This window comes from Hemibagrus wyckioides, linkage group LG24 (genome assembly GCF_019097595.1).
Source record: "Hemibagrus wyckioides isolate EC202008001 linkage group LG24, SWU_Hwy_1.0, whole genome shotgun sequence".
Lineage (NCBI taxonomy): Eukaryota > Metazoa > Chordata > Actinopteri > Siluriformes > Bagridae > Hemibagrus > Hemibagrus wyckioides.
In genome coordinates this window covers 16558867-16572836 of record NC_080733.1, presented here as the reverse complement: position 1 = coordinate 16572836, position 13970 = coordinate 16558867, and the positions used below count along the sequence as shown (strand labels likewise).

Sequence of the window (13970 nt, the reverse complement as noted above, 5' to 3'; positions counted from 1 at the left end):
TTAGGACGTTAAAAAGTCTGTCATTTTTCAGTCATATAATAAAGTTGTGAATAAATTCCTTCTAAATTTACAAAAATTTCATTCACTCTTTTCATACTCATGTCTATATAATAATAAACCCCAAACAGCCATCAGTGATCAAGCATGTTCACATTGATAATTAGCCACGCCCATAAAACTTCATAAAAGGTTATGCTCACAGAGAGCTGAAAAATGACAAAAAAAATAACGACAAAACAATGCTGTGAATCTTCCAATAATGCATCTCAGCCACTGCAGCTACCAACACACACATCTTACATAGGGTGCCATTACTTTTGCTTTTATCGTGTCTAATTCTATTTGGCATAATTTATGGCTTTCTTTTGGATTGCTTTCTTATTAATGAAAAGTCATTAACATGAAGCAACGTTTCCGAAGTTTCGGGACTAAAATTGCAGTCACTCATCATCAGTTATTTCTTTTGAATCCGACCAGCTGAGATTTAAATTAGTTCCACACACTCAGGAACTCGTGTCTATTTAACTGGATTTTAATAAACACCAGTTTTCTGGTGTAAATTCTCCTGTGAGCGATTTAGCCACGAATTCATCTGCGCCCAGTTTGATAAATGAGGCCTGATGTAAGAACAATAGCGTTAAATTAAAATGTCGCTCGATTAAAATGTTTTTGATTGATTCGTTTTCTGTACCAAGGACTTCCTTTAATGTATAACAGAGTGTTACTTTCGGCATAAAATAAAACGTCTACTTCTGTGAAAGGCATTGTAGGAAATGAGGAGCACTGATAAAACAGAAGAGCGAATCCTCTCAGGATTTAAGTGACGAGGTTACGATGAAAGAGGGAGGAGGGAAATGATGCTTCAAATGATTCAAATGAATAAAGATTTTTTTTAAAGGGCAGATTTAGTGGAGAGAAATAAATTGATTCAAAAAGGCGAGGATGTCAATGCTAGCTTAATATATTTTGAAACCAGATACAAAGAAATAGCCACTTCTAAATACAACACAGTCTAGTAAGTGATTACACGTATGATCTGCATGGATTTTGTTTAGTAATCAATTATAATGGCTTTAGAAATGAGGAAATATGCCTGCTTTTAAGTCTAACAAGGTTGTTCTTGATGGAACCAGCAACATGGGCTTCACCACCACCTCCACCACCACCAACACCACTGGTCAGGGCTTCTGGGCTTTGAACCATTGTCTGAAACCTAAATCTACATCAACAACTGTTCCAAAAATAAAACTTTTATTTTCTTTATACCAAAAACAACACAGATACTCAGGTCATAACTGAAGAAAATGTTTTTCTTACCATGAATCACAAAGTACTCCTTAATGATATGCAGTGATTTTTGTTTGTTTCTTTTTTCTTATATTTGGTTGTCCAGTATCATGATCATAAAATCAAAAGCCCACATTACTGCATCTCAGGTCAATGCAATTCAGGTTTAATTGTATAGAGAGTTTATCAGTGTACATTGTCACACAGCAGCTATACAGAAAATCTACATTCTCAAAGAGACACAATGATGATAGATAGATAGATAGATAGATAGATAGATAGATAGATAGATAGATAGATAGATAGATAGATAGATAGATAGATAGATAGATAGACAGACTGACTATATTGGTCACATGTCACCAGAAATGCAGTGGTAGCTCAAGTGGTTGAGGCTCTGAGTTGTTGATCAGAAGATTGGGGTTCACCACCAAGCTCCCACTGTTGGGCCCTTGAGCAGGGATCCCAACCCACCCCTGCTCCATAGGCACTGCATCATGGCTGACCCTGTGCTCTGACCCCAACCCTCCAAGGATGGGATATGTGAAGAGAGTATTTCACTGTGCAGTAATGTATATACATAAAGGCTACTTAACTTCCAACTGCTGGACCGATTATTTAAGTACTTATTTCATATGGTTTGAATGATTTGGATTCGTCTGCCAAATGCCAAATGTAAATTTGGAGGTCTGAGGCTCAGGCTAAAGCATGCATCAGTTTGGTCCTGGTTGTGTTCTATTACTGGGTACATTTTGTCCAGCACCGTCTTTAACACACGAGCCATTTCGTGATATTTGCTTTACGTACGTCCTGCTGTGAAAAGAACCTATAATCTCGGCCTTGATTGTGTATATTTCTGAGGCCAGGCTGCAGGCCAAAAACAATTTCCGCCAGCTAATGCGAGGCACTGTATGGAAGGGGTAATGACAATTTTCTGGACATGACGGTCTTCCCGCTCACGTCTCAAATCTAGACCTGAGGCCAATTCTCGCCCCGTCTCGCCAGTTATTACCAACAACCAGAATATGCATACAGATACAGATGTGTTCTCCCGCTCAGGGATCACATTAATTTCCTCCCATCTGCGTCTGGCCTCTGGGGGCAAAATCAGGAAGCAAAGCAAAATGAGCGAAATTGCCTCGTAGCAGGTGCACATACAAACATCCTGTTACCTGACGCTGTTTTTAATAGACTGAGGTCAAGCTCAAACACGTTCCTTGTTTACAGATGAGCTCAAAAGGCCAAAAACAGGCAAGCTAAAGCTGAAACGATGTGTTCGACACCAGTGTAGTATCAGTGCAGGGTAAAATTATTGTCATTATTGGAAAGTTGCTTCGATATAAGAAGAACTAAATACTCCAGGGTGTGGCATCCCAGCTTGTTAAGTAGAGGTCAGAGCATGAGGTCAGCTATGATGAAGAACCCTGGGGTAGATTGGGTTAAGAGCCCAAAAGAGGCAGCTTGGCAATACTGGGGCTTGAACCTTGATCTTCTAATTAATTTCTTAACCATTAAGCCAGCATTCTCACTGTTAACCTGTTTCTCCATCACTCCAGCATGTCATTGATTATTTTCCAATATCTGCACAACTTTCAATCTTTTCTTAATAAAGAAGAAGGTCCATGCTGCAGGTCGTGATGGTGTCTCATGGCTCCAGGATACCAGTGTTCACAGAATAAACTCCACATCCACTGCAGAGAAAGAAAAATGGTGATTAAAGTTGTTACTTTGGTAAACTGGTGAGAAATAGTCTCAGACTCCCATCATGTGTCCTGAACCTTTAAATCCCCGTCATGTCCCTGTAGCTTCTGTGTCTTGCGTCACTGCAAAGTCTTCCTAGTGTTAACATCAAAGCTTTTTCTTATGTACTTGTGTGTTCTGGTATTTCCTCTGGGTTTATCACCTCCTCCCTGTTGTGGATAACAGACTGATGATGTACTTGTGTTGACCCACTCAAGCCAGGATTATCAGAAATACTCGAATGACATACATGAGCTCATTTGTGATGGTTCTAGTCACGTGCGCTTTCTGTCCTGTACTGTTTCAAGCTTTCCAGACTCCCATCACATCCGACCCTGCTCGTGAAAAGCTTAATAATTAACCTCTGGGACCAATCAGATGTGTCTGGAGTCGGAGAACCTTGAAGTTATGCTAGTTCTTACAGCTTAAGGTATAGAGCCCTGCTTGAGGGCATGATTTAATGACAGTCAGCTCCTTCAGGCTCACTGGACTTCCCAGATCACATCAGGATAGCGTGTGTGTGTGTGTGTGTGTCCTTGCTCTATATTGTCAGATTATTGTCTCTGTGTTAGTCCAAGGACATACATAGACTTATTCGCCCTGTGGGAAGATATATTAACTCTGAAGCTCAGGCTTGATCATTAAAACAGATTCTTCTCCTCTAATTAGATCCTTGAATAGTAATGTCCATGAACAAACATCTTATCTTACGTGAAATAAAAAATTTACACCCAGGATGTGAGATGCAGCTGTTTTTTTAATGCACGGTTTATTCATCTAGTATGTAAGGAATAAAATATGTTGTGCTTTTACAGGAAAATAATCAAAAGCCCTGTGGTTTGCCGAAGTGGAGCTTCCTTTACCACTGTGATTATTTTATTAATTTTAGACAACAGCAATTTGCCAAAACCATCACTTTTTGTTCATTTATAGTTACACCATGGAACATCCACATGGTACGTTCTTACGTTCTAGCAGCTATAATCAATCGGTTCTTTAACAAGCTTTCATAATTATTTCTCTCCTGCAGTTAATAAGACCAAAAATGCAGCTGGAGACTCCTTCCATGTGTAATGGAGGCCATCAGAAGGTGCTGTGCAGGTAAACCTCACTCCCCTGCTCTCAATAGGCGAACTAGCGACTGACGCTAGGCTCTGTAGTCTTTAGCCTCATTGTTAGAGTGCCCGCCTCACATGCTGGAGACATGGGTTTGAGACCCGCTTGGAGCGGTTGCAAGAAGGACCTGGCAGGGTTTCATTGGTGGTGTGACCCAGATGGGAGTGAGGTTTTGGGGGGTGAGTGTAACGGAGGCCAGCGGAAGTTGCTGTGGAGGTAAACCTCACTCCCCTGATCTCAATAGGCAGACTAGCGACTGACGCTAGGGTCTGCAGTCTTTAGCCTCCTTGTTAGAGCACCTGCCTCACATGCTGAAGACCTGGGTTCGAGACCCACTTGGAGCGGTTGCGAGTAGGCCGAAGTAGGAGAAAATGTCCCAAAATCAAAGTTTTTCAATGTGTCTGTGGGGATCATTTACCAAAAAAAAGTTTATGTTGTTAATATAGAATTGGCTCATTAATATAAACCTGTAATCATCATTACCTTCTGACCAATCAGAATCCAGAATTCAACAGCACTGTGGGATAAATAAATTCACAAAGTCCCTAAGCATATCCATCCGGATTATCTTCAACTCATCCTGTAATATAAAAGCAGGTTTTAACTATAAGGTTAGCTTCCAGAGAGAACGTTATTGACCCTTCATCTACTCTTTGAAAGGTGTTGTCCTTTTCTGACCCCGACAAAGAAGAGACTGTCGGCTCTTTGTGTAACGTACAAAAGAAACTTGTACTTTTTGTTAACTAGATGGAGAAAGTAAAGACGATGATAATATATGAGGGAAAAGGGCAGGAAAGAGGCAGGAGGTTAAAGAAAAATTGATGTTCTGAGTGTGTGTGATTGGCAGCTAACCTTCAGGCCTCCTGCGAAAATTTCATTTGGGGATCCATTAGCAGCAAAGCAATCCATCACCTGCAATACAGACACCAGAGAACACAATAAGCTATTTTTTACTCTTTTGTTAAAGTAAAAAAAAGACATTACATCTATTATTTCGATAGGCCATTAAAGATAAGCTTTAAGTTTCAGTGTTTCTTCTGAATCAGAACTATTATTTAGCATAGACGCAACAGAAAGAAAGAAACTGCGTCAATGTAGCTTGAGTAACGACTCCAAGCCGTGATTTATGAGATTTGTTTAAGAAATTTGGCAAATTTGGCAAACATCTTGGTCATAGACAAAAGTTTTACTCAAGATGAAACCCATACACTATATGACCAAAAGTATGTGCACCCTGACCATCACACCTGTATTCGGTTCTTCCCTAAACCATTTCCACAAAGTTACAGGCAGACAGTTGTATAGAACGTCTCTATATGATTTAGCTTTACAATTTTCCTTCCCTGGAACTAAGAGGCAGCATGAGCTTGAGCTCCATGAAGACATGATGTGGATGTGAAGGTTGGACTGCAAGAACTGGAGTGTCCTGCACAGAGCCCTGACTCACTGAACTCCTGTGGGATGAACTGGAACTGAACAGTCTGTAGATTCATGCAGCAGACCAGTGACGATTGTGTCATGTGATTACACAGAGTGACACGCCCTCTAGAATTGAGCTCCATTTGGGTAAGAGTTGCTGGGTTTTCATTTTGTTCTGTTCTGTTCTGTTCTGTTCTGTTCTGTTCTGCTCTGTTCTGTTCTGTTCTGTTCAGTTCTGCTCTGTTCTGCTCTGTTCTGTTCTGTTCTGTTCTGTTCTGCTCTGCTCTGTTCTGTTCTGTTCTGTTCTGTTCTGCTCTGTTCTGTTCTGTTCAGTTCTGCTCTGTTCTGCTCTGTTCTGTTCTGTTCTGTTCTGTTCAGTTCTGTTCTGCTCTGTTCTGTTCTGTTCAGTTCTGCTCTGCTCTGCTCTGCTCTGTTCTGTTCTGTTCTGCTCTGTTCTGTTCTGTTCAGTTCTGCTCTGTTCTGCTCTGTTCTGTTCTGTTCTGTTCTGTTCTGTTCTGTTCAGTTCTGTTCTGCTCTGCTCTGTTCTGTTCAGTTCTGCTCTGTTCTGCTCTGTTCTGTTCTGTTCTGTTCAGTTCTGCTCTGCTCTGTTCAGTTCTGCTCTGTTCTGCTCTGTTCTGTTCTGTTCTGTTCAGTTCTGCTCTGCTCTGCTCTGCTCTGCTCTGTTCTGCTCTGTTCTGTTCTGTTCTGCTCTGCTCTGTTCTGCTCTGTTCTGCTCTGTTCTGTTCTGTTATGCTCTTTTCTGTTCTGTTCTGCTCTGCTCTGTTCTGTTCTGTTCTGTTCAGTTCTGCTCTGTTCTGCTCTGTTCTGTTCTGTTCAGTTCTGCTCTGTTCTGCTCTGTTCTGTTCAGTTCTGCTCTGTTCTGCTCTGTTCTGTTCTGTTCTGTTCTGTTCTGTTCTGTTCTGTTCTGTTCTGTTCTGTTCAGTTCTGCTCTGCTCTGCTCTGCTCTGCTCTGTTCAGTTCTGCTCTGTTCTGCTCTGCTCTGCTCTGCTCTGTTCTGTTCTGTTCTGTTCTGTTCTGCTCTGCTCTGCTCTGTTCTGTTCTGCTCTTTTCTGTTCTGTTCTGCTCTGCTCTGCTCTGTTCTGTTCTGTTCTGTTCTGTTCTGCTCTGTTCTGTTCTGCTCTGCTCTGCTCTGCTCTGTTCTGCTCTGTTCTGTTCTGTTCTGCTCTGCTCTGTTCTGCTCTGCTCTGTTCAGTTCTGCTCTGTTCTGTTCTGTTCTGTTCTGTTCTGCTCTGCTCTGCTCTGCTCTGTTCTGCTCTGCTCTGTTCAGTTCTGCTCTGTTCTGTTCTGTTCTGCTCTGCTCTGCTCTGCTCTGCTCTGTTCTGTTCTGTTCTGTTCTGTTATGCTCTTTTCTGTTCTGCTCTGCTCTGCTCTGCTCTGCTCTGCTCTGTTCTGTTCTGTTCAGTTCTGCTCTGTTCTGCTCTGTTCTGTTCTGCTCCTTTCTGCTCTGCTCTGCTCTGCTCTGTTCTGTTCAGTTCTGCTCTGTTCTGTTCTGCTCCTTTCTGCTCTTTTCTGCTCTGTTCTGTTCTGTTCAGTTCTGCTCTGCTCTGCTCTGTTCTGTTCTGCTCCTTTCTGCTCTGCTCTGTTCTGCTCTGTTCTGTTCTGCTCTGCTCTGTTCTGTTCTGTTCTGCTCTGCTCTGCTCTGTTCTGTTCTGTTCTGCTCTGCTCTGCTCTGTTCTGTTCTGCTCTGTTCTGTTCTGTTCTGCTCTGCTCTGTTCTGCTCTGTTCTGCTCTGTTCTATTCTGTTCTGTTCTGTTCTGCTCTGCTCTGTTCTGTTCTGTTTTGTTCTGTTCTGTTCTGTTCTGTTCTGTTCTGTTCTGTTCTGCTCTGCTCTGTTCAGTTCTGCTCTGTTCTGCTCTGTTCTGTTCTGCTCTTTTCTGTTCTGCTCTGCTCTGCTCTGTTCTGTTCTGCTCTTTTCTGTTCTGCTCTGCTCTGCTCTGCTCTGCTCTGCTCTGTTCTGTTCAGTTCAGTTCTGCTCTGCTCTGCTCTGCTCTGTTCTGTTCTGCTCTGTTCTGTTCTGTTCTGTTCTGCTCTTTTCTGCTCTGCTCTGCTCTGTTCTGTTCTGTTCTGCTCTGTTCTGCTCTGCTCTGTTCAGTTCTGCTCTGTTCTGTTCTGTTCTGCTCTGATCTGCTCTGCTCTGCTCTGTTCTGTTCTGCTCTTTTCTGTTCTGCTCTGCTCTGCTCTGCTCTGCTCTGTTCTGTTCTGTTATGCTCTTTTCTGTTCTGTTCTGCTCTGCTCTGCTCTGCTCTGCTCTGCTCTGCTCTGCTCTGCTCTGTTCTGTTCTGTTCTGCTCTGCTCTGTTCTGCTCTGTTCTGTTCTGTTATGCTCTTTTCTGTTCTGTTCTGCTCTGCTCTGCTCTGTTCTGCTCTGTTCTGTTCAGTTCTGCTCTGTTCTGCTCTGTTCTGTTCTGCTCCTTTCTGCTCTGCTCTGCTCTGTTCTGTTCTGCTCCTTTCTGCTCTGCTCTGCTCTGCTCTGTTCTGTTCTGTTCTGTTCTGCTCTGCTCTGTTCTGCTCTGCTCTGTTCTGTTCTGTTCTGTTCTGTTCTGCTCTGCTCTGTTCTGCTCTGTTCTGCTCTGCTCTGCTCTGCTCTGTTCTGCTCTGTTCTGCTCTGTTCTGCTCTGCTCTGCTCTGCTCTGCTCTGTTCTGCTCTGCTCTGTTCAGTTCTGCTCTGCTCTGCTCTGCTCTGTTCTGTTCTGCTCTGTTCAGATCTGCTCTGTTCTGCTCTGCTCTGCTCTGCTCTGTTCAGATCTGCTCTGTTCTGCTCTGCTCTGCTCTGTTCAGTTCTGCTCTGCTCTGCTCTGCTCTGCTCTGCTCTGTTCTGCTCTGCTCTGTTCAGATCTGCTCTGCTCTGCTCTGCTCTGCTCTGCTCTGCTCTGCTCTGTTCTGTTCTGTTCTGTTCAGTTCTGCTCTGCTCTGTTCTGCTCTGCTCTGCTCTGTTCAGATCTGCTCTGTTCTGCTCTGCTCTGTTCAGTTCTGCTCTGCTCTGCTCTGTTCTGCTCTGCTCTGTTCAGATCTGCTCTGCTCTGCTCTGCTCTGTTCTGTTCAGATCTGCTCTGTTCTGCTCTGCTCTGCTCTGTTCTGCTCTGCTCTGTTCAGATCTGCTCTGTTCTGCTCTGCTCTGTTCTGCTCTGCTCTGCTCTGCTCTGCTCTGTTCTGCTCTGTTCTGCTCTGTTCTGCTCTGTTCTGTTCTGTTCTGCTCTGTTCTGTTCTGCTCTGTTCAGATCTGCTCTGTTCTGCTCTGCTCTGTTCTGTTCTGTTCTGCTCTGCTCTGTTCAGATCTGCTCTGCTCTGCTCTGCTCTGCTCTGTTCTGCTCTGCTCTGTTCTGCTCTGTTCTGCTCTGTTCTGTTCTGCTCTGTTCTGCTCTGCTCTGTTCTGTTCTGTTCTGCTCTGTTCAGATCTGCTCTGTTCTGCTCTGCTCTGCTCTGCTCTGCTCTGTTCTGTTCTGCTCTGCTCTGCTCTGTTCAGATCTGCTCTGTTCTGCTCTGCTCTGCTCTGTTCAGATCTGCTCTGTTCTGCTCTGCTCTGCTCTGCTCTGTTCAGTTCTGCTCTGTTCTGTTCTGCTCCTTTCTGCTCTTTTCTGCTCTGTTCTGTTCTGTTCAGTTCTGCTCTGCTCTGCTCTGTTCTGTTCTGCTCCTTTCTGCTCTGCTCTGTTCTGCTCTGCTCTGTTCTGTTCTGTTCTGCTCTGCTCTGTTCTGTTCTGCTCTGTTCTGTTCTGCTCTGTTCTGTTCTGCTCTGCTCTGCTCTGTTCTGCTCTGTTCTGCTCTGTTCTATTCTGTTCTGTTCTGCTCTGCTCTGTTCTGTTCTGTTTTGTTCTGTTCTGTTCTGTTCTGTTCTGTTCTGTTCTGTTCTGCTCTGCTCTGTTCAGTTCTGCTCTGTTCTGCTCTGCTCTGTTCTGTTCTGTTCTGCTCTTTTCTGTTCTGCTCTGCTCTGCTCTGCTCTGTTCTGTTCTGCTCTTTTCTGTTCTGCTCTGCTCTGCTCTGTTCTGTTCAGTTCAGTTCTGCTCTGCTCTGCTCTGCTCTGCTCTGCTCTGCTCTGTTCTGTTCTGCTCTGCTCTGCTCTGTTCTGTTCTGTTCTGCTCTTTTCTGCTCTGCTCTGCTCTGTTCTGTTCTGTTCTGTTCTGCTCTGTTCTGCTCTGCTCTGTTCAGTTCTGCTCTGTTCTGTTCTGTTCTGTTCTGCTCTGCTCTGCTCTGTTCTGTTCTGTTCTGCTCTTTTCTGTTCTGCTCTGCTCTGCTCTGCTCTGCTCTGCTCTGTTCTGTTCTGTTCTGCTCTGTTCTGTTCTGTTATGCTCTTTTCTGTTCTGTTCTGCTCTGCTCTGCTCTGCTCTGCTCTGCTCTGTTCTGTTCTGTTCTGTTCTGTTCAGTTCTGCTCTGTTCTGCTCTGTTCTGTTCTGTTATGCTCTTTTCTGTTCTGTTCTGCTCTGCTCTGCTCTGCTCTGTTCTGCTCTGTTCTGTTCAGTTCTGCTCTGTTCTGCTCTGTTCTGTTCTGCTCCTTTCTGCTCTGCTCTGCTCTGTTCTGTTCTGCTCCTTTCTGCTCTGCTCTGCTCTGCTCTGTTCTGTTCTGTTCTGCTCTGCTCTGTTCTGCTCTGCTCTGTTCTGTTCTGTTCTGCTCTGTTCTGTTCTGCTCTGCTCTGTTCTGCTCTGTTCTGCTCTGCTCTGCTCTGTTCTGCTCTGTTCTGCTCTGTTCTGCTCTGCTCTGCTCTGCTCTGCTCTGTTCTGCTCTGTTCTGTTCTGCTCTGCTCTGCTCTGCTCTGCTCTGCTCTGCTCTGCTCTGCTCTGCTCTGCTCTGTTCTGTTCTGCTCTGCTCTGCTCTGTTCTGCTCTGCTGTGCTCTGTTCCGTTCCGTTCTGCTCCGTTCTGCTCTGTTCTGTTCTACTCTGTTCTGTTCTGTTCTGCCCTGCCCTATTCTGCTCTGCTCTGTTCAGATCTGCTCTGCTCAGTTCTGCTCTGTTCAGCTCTGTTCTGTTCTGCACTGTCCTGCTCTGTTCTGCTCTGCTCTGATCTGCTCTGCTCTGTTCAGATCTGCTCTGTTCTGCTCTGCTCTGTTCTGCTCTGCTCTGCTCTGCTCTGCTCTGTTCTGCTCTGCTCTGTTCTGCTCTGCTCTGTTCTGCTCTGTTCTGCTCTGCTCTGCTCTGCTCTGTTCTGCTCTGTTCTGCTCTGTTCTGCTCTGCTCTGCTCTGCTCTGTTCTGTTCTGTTCTGCTCTGCTCTGTTTTGCTCTGTTCTGCTCTGCTCTGTTTTGCTCTGTTCTGCTCTGCTCTGCTCTGCTCTGCTCTGCTCTGTTCTGTTCTGTTCTGTTCTGCTCTGTTCTGCTCTGCTCTGTTCTGTTCTGTTCTGTTCAGATCTGCTCTGTTCTGCTCTGCTCTGCTCTGCTCTGCTCTGCTCTGTTCTGTTCTGTTCTGTTCTGTTCTGTTCTGCTCTGTTCTGTTCTGTTCTGTTCTGCTCTGCTCTGCTCTGTTCAGTTCTGCTCTGTTCTGTTCTGCTCTGTTCTGCTTTGTTCTGTTCTGCTCTGTTCTGCTTTGTTCTGTTCTGCTCTGCTCTGCTCTGCTCTGCTCTGTTCTGTTCTGTTCTGCTCTGCTCGGTTCTGCTTTGTTCTGTTCTGTTCTGTTCTGTTCTGCTCTGCTCTGCTCTGCTCTGCTCTGCTCTGCTCTGTTCTGCTCTGTTCTGTTCTGTTCTGCTCTGCTCTGTTCTGCTCTGCTCTGTTCTGCTCTGTTCTGTTCTGCTCTGCTCTGCTCTGCTCTGCTCTGCTCTGCTCTGTTCTGCTCTGTTCTGTTCTGCTCTGCTCTGCTCTGTTCTGCTCTGCTGTGCTCTGTTCCGTTCCGTTCTGCTCCGTTCTGCTCTGTTCTGTTCTACTCTGTTCTGTTCTGTTCTGCCCTGCCCTATTCTGCTCTGTTCTGTTCTGCTCTGCTCTGCTCTGCTCTGTTCTGCTCTGTTCTGTTCTGCTCTGCTCTGCTCTGTTCTGCTCTGTTCTGTTCTGTTCTGCTCTGCTCTGTTCTGCTCTGTTCTGCTCTGTTCTGTTCTGCTCTGCTCTGCTCTGCTCTGCTCTGCTCTGCTCTGTTCTGCTCTGTTCTGCTCTGTTCTGCTCTGTTCTGCTCTGCTCTGTTCTGTTCTGCTCTGCTCTGCTCTGCTCTGCTCTGTTCTGCTCTGTTCTGCTCTGTTCTGCTCTGCTCTGCTCTGTTCTGTTCTGTTCTGCTCTGCTCTGTTTTGCTCTGTTCTGTTCTGCTCTGCTCTGCTCTGTTCTGTTCTGTTCTGTTCTGCTCTGCTTTTATGTTTGCTGTGTTTGGTGTTCTGAGGAAACACGGCACAAAGCCAGTACAGCATCTCTAGTGACCTCCTGAGTCACTGAATGAAAACATTCTCCTATTTAATCATCCACATTTGACTCTGATTGGACAAATAAACAGAAACGTTTAAGGGAGATAGCTGTAAAAGTCAGTTTACTAGCTAAATTTCAGGAAAGCGTGTTAAGCCTTTGAAATGGCAAAGAAAATTAAAAGAAGAAAATAAAGTCAGCTAATAAAGTGAGGTCTATAAACTTTTACTTTCTTTTCTTGATCAGGTTTTGAAACATTCAGACAAGCTTCTGAGTTTAACTGAGGCATGCGTCACATAAAGGACTTTTTGTAAGTCCTGTTAAAAGCCGAAACGCTGACATTTCATCTACCTTGAAAGTTGTAAAGGACGTGTTCCTGTAGAGAAACGTTCACAAAAGCCTTGTCTTCGTTCCTGACACTCTGAAACACAAACCACATTCCAGTCTTCCAGTGACTGAGTGTGAGGAATTAATGAAAGGTGTTCAGGTGGCAGGGAGAAATTTGTGCTTGATTTGCTATCTTTCAGCTCGAGATGAATAATGCAGAACGACTCTGTTGGCTTTTTATTCCCTGCACACTTGAATTGTTAAATAAACAAAAACCAAAGTCATGCCTCATTTTGAATGCTACAAGATCCCTGTGATAAGAATCTTACACCACTCTGTTATTTACTTTTTCTTGAGATCTTGTGGAAAGGTTAATGCTGAACCACAGCGAGGAATCTGATGTGCTGTAGAGCAGAACATGGTGAAAAATCCCTGTGGGTATTGTAGCTGTAGGGAATAAAATGAGGATTTAAAGCAACATATTACACATTAAGTTACACAGAACATCTCAGGGAGTCAGAGTTCTGATGTCACTTGCTCTGTTAAAGTTGTGGTGCCACTTGTTCTCAGTGTCAGTGTTGTAATGTCACTTGTCAGAATCAGAGTTGTGATGTCACTTGTTGTTCTGTGTCAGAGATGTGATGTCACTTGTTCTGTCATAGTTATGATGTCACTTGTTGTCAGTGTTAGGGATGTGATGTCACCAGTTCTGTGTCATAGTTATGATGTCACGTTGTCAGTGTCAGAGTTATGATGTCACGTTGTCAGTGTCAGAGTTATGATGTCACGTTGTCAGTGTTAGGGATGTGATGTCACCAGTTCTGTGTCATAGTTATGATGTCACGTTGTCAGTGTCAGAGTTATGATGTCACGTTGTCAGTGTCAGAGTTATGATGTCACGTTGTCAGAGTTATGATGTCACGTTGTCAGTGTCAGAGTTATGATGTCACGTTGTCAGTGTCAGAGTTGTGATGTCACGTTGTCAGTGTCAGAGTTATGTCGTCACTTGTTGTTCTGTGTTAGAACTGTGATGTCACTTCTTCTGTGTCATAGTTATGATGTCACGTTGTCAGTGTCAGAGATGTGATGTCACTTCTTCTGTGTCAGAGATATGATGTCACTTGTTCTCAGTTTCAGAGTTACTTGTTCTTAGTGTCAGAGATGTTATGTCACTTGTCATTTTCAGAGTTATGATGTCACATGTCAGTATCAGAGTTGTGATATCACTTGCTGACAGAGTCAGATTTGTGACGTTGTTTATTGGTACATGAGTCCATTTAATGTCAATTTACTTTAAAACTTTTTTTGCATATCATTTCTCAGTACATATCGATGCCAGCAATGGAGACTAGTTCCATAAATGCCAAATAATAAATCTTTGCCACAAAAACTGAATGAGTTGTCCTTATAAATATCATGTTAAAATGATTAGAAAATTAATCAGGGCCTTCTGACTAAGTCAGATTTGAGAATTCAAAGAGAATTTGAGAATTGAGAATTGTACATACAATGGAGTTACATCGTCCTCTCACCAAGATGCTACAGAAGCCTATGTGCTGCAACCTGCATGTAGTGAAGCACCATCACAAATCCCCCAAAAAAATGCCATCAGCACAGATGGCAGCTTGCCAGTGCTTTATCGAGGCACTCTACAATATCGAGCCCACATGTGCCTCATGTCTCAGAGAACAAACAGTAGGTAATGTAATCACTGCTGGCTTAGCTGAGAGACTGTGAGGGTTATTACTAACTTCCTC

General features: G+C 44.1%; 1 long non-coding RNA gene across 1 annotated transcript; it reads right to left on the bottom strand.

Annotated features, from left to right (window-relative positions):
- Nucleotides 1-1562: 1562 nt before the first annotated feature.
- On the bottom strand, nucleotides 1563-12374 carry LOC131345505 (uncharacterized). The gene is made up of 3 exons (XR_009203490.1): nucleotides 12238-12374; nucleotides 4996-5055; nucleotides 1563-2978 (listed from the first exon to the last, which is right to left on the bottom strand). It is a non-coding gene; the product is annotated as an uncharacterized LOC131345505 (long non-coding RNA).
- Between the last annotated feature and the right edge of the window lie 1596 nt (nucleotides 12375-13970).